This window comes from Diabrotica virgifera, chromosome 10, assembly GCF_917563875.1.
Source record: "Diabrotica virgifera virgifera chromosome 10, PGI_DIABVI_V3a".
Classification (NCBI taxonomy): domain Eukaryota; kingdom Metazoa; phylum Arthropoda; class Insecta; order Coleoptera; family Chrysomelidae; genus Diabrotica; species Diabrotica virgifera.
In genome coordinates, this window is record NC_065452.1 from 41,791,661 (window position 1) to 41,794,283 (window position 2,623).

Sequence of the window (2,623 nt, forward strand, 5' to 3'; positions counted from 1 at the left end):
TCAATATATTAAGTAAAGGATGTAGATTATTTCGATCTTTATTTAATATTCATAGGTATATTAATGTGGTTTTTGGTTTTACATAACCAAACATTTTTGAAGTCCTCAAATTAATATTGAACATAATTATCATTACTTCTATGTACGTTTTAAACTGATTGAGCATCCAATATTTTTATAAATTGTCAAATAACTATCTTTTGCCTGGTTTCATACCATTTCATGAAGGTATATAAAATGTATGTAGATGGCTATTATTATATTAATATCATCATTCAATGACATTATTTGTTCATGTCTTCACACTGAAAATAGTTCAAGGTTACCTGAGATTGGTTTTTGTTCCATTTTTAATGGTCGGTTTTTCTATACTATTGCTTCTAAAAAGTTCCTCAATTATTTCTTCTTCCCTTTACTTTTTGCTCATGTTTAAAATGAGAAATAAAACTGGGAATGTTTTTAGCCATTTTGGAGAAACCATATGGTGAATTCGTAGCCCTTTGACCACCTAGGGAAACCACTACAGCCACAGTCAAGTCATCATGGGAATAGGTATATTTGGGAACAAGCTAGGGGACGTTCCCTAACAGATTGTAACAGATAAAATTATTGTAGTTATCTCAAATATAACTTTGTATAACATATGTCATTTTAGAGTCACATAATATGCACTTTGTTTACATCAGAGATTGTCAAACATCTAGTAGTTATTTTTAATAAATATTTACTTATTTTGTATATCATTTATTTTTATTATTCCTTTATGTTCATTATTACAGATTTAATTTATTTAATATTTAACACCAGTGTAAGATACCTGGGAGAATGATCGAAGATCATTTTCATGGCGCCCATGATTTGTTAGTTTTATTTATTTTGTTCGTCTTTAGCAATTATTCATCTTCATTCCTTTTCAGTACATTATTCTTATTTTATTCTTTCACCTTGTAGTCATCATTACTATCTACTTAGAACTACTGTTCTTCGACAGGCATGCAAACGAGCCGTATCCATCCTTGAGTGTCAAGTTGTTCTCTTGCATCTCTTGCTAGCCCACTCCATTCCGTTTGCCTCTGTCTCTACATCCTTCTACTTTCCTCCACCAATACTACTGGAAAGTAGTATTTTTTCCTACGTCGGCTTCTCAACGTAGAAGCCACTTCACTCCCTTCTTTACATCCCATCTATTTTCAATTTTGCCCCATTAGTTACTTCCTTTTTCCTTACTTCTGTTGGAGTATATTTTTCTTTTTACTTTCACTCCAACAGAAGTCCTTTCTTTTATTTTGTTACAAAATGTGCACATAAAAAAAGTTATAGCCCTTCGAAGTCACAAAATTAAAATGGATTTTTTTCAATATATCGAAAACTATTAGAACTATTAGAGATTTTTAATTGAAAATGGACATGTTGCTTTCTTATGGTAGGAACATCTTAAGAAAATAATAGTGAAATTTGTACACCCCATTAAAAATTTATGGGGTTTTGTTACCTTAAACCCCCCCAAACTTTTGTGTACGTTCCAATTAAATTATTATTGTGGTACCGTTAGTTAAATACAAGGTTTTTAATATTTTTGGCCTCTTAGTATTTTTTCGATATTTTGTGCTGGACAAGAGGGTAGTGAGGTGCAACCTGATAGATCTCCCTCGGCTTTCTTAGCTCCAGCAATTCGTTGGCATGCAAATTTTAGAAGCCAAGAATGGTGTAACCAGAAGATTAGTTCTGATAAAGTTTTATTTTTAATATTGTTGATATTAAAAGTAAACCTTTCGTTCGTCTTTAGCAGATGCCGCCACGGCATCCATGTCATCGTGATCTTTCGTTTGTGGATCGAGGTTGGCGGCCCGAATTTTAGTGGTTCAGAGAGAATCAAATATGCACTCTCTGAAGAATCTCTAACAAGAGTTGAAAATAGTTAGAGTGCTTTTTGCGCTCTCTGAACCAACTAAAATAAGACAACTCTTGTTTCGGTTCACAACGAAATGGTTATTTATTATTTAAATTTCGACTTTCAGTTCTACTTCCGGTAGTTTTGGATGCTTCTGGGTGAAAACCAATAATTGCTTGTTATGACTGAATTATCCAGTTAAAAAATTAGGTCTCATGTAAATTCACATCTAGTTTACCTGGAGCTAGTAAACATAACCGATACAATATTTTTTGGTGCGTCTGTATATTACCATCTAAACTGACGGATAGCTGTTTAATTTATATTAATGGAATATTTAATGGCCGACATGGGCGCATATACTAATCCCTCATCAATGTTTATCTACCGGACGTTACATTTTAATGAGATAACCATATGATTACAAACTTACTGGATAATGGAGGCCTCACCTGTCATCAACTTCCGGGCCATTGTATCTCTCTGTTAGCGAGAATCAGTAAAAATCTCTCATCCTTTAATATTGATTCGAGCCTGATTAAATATCCCGATCTTGTACTACACTTTTACAGGGAGAAATATTTCCCTCTTTCCCCTTTTCTAATATCTACTCCAATACAAGCCATACATTTTAATGGTTCATAAGAAGGTTCTGAAATTATTTTCTTATAAGAAACGATTTTCTATTAAAACACAATTGATAGTAATGAAAATTACATTTTATAATTGTTA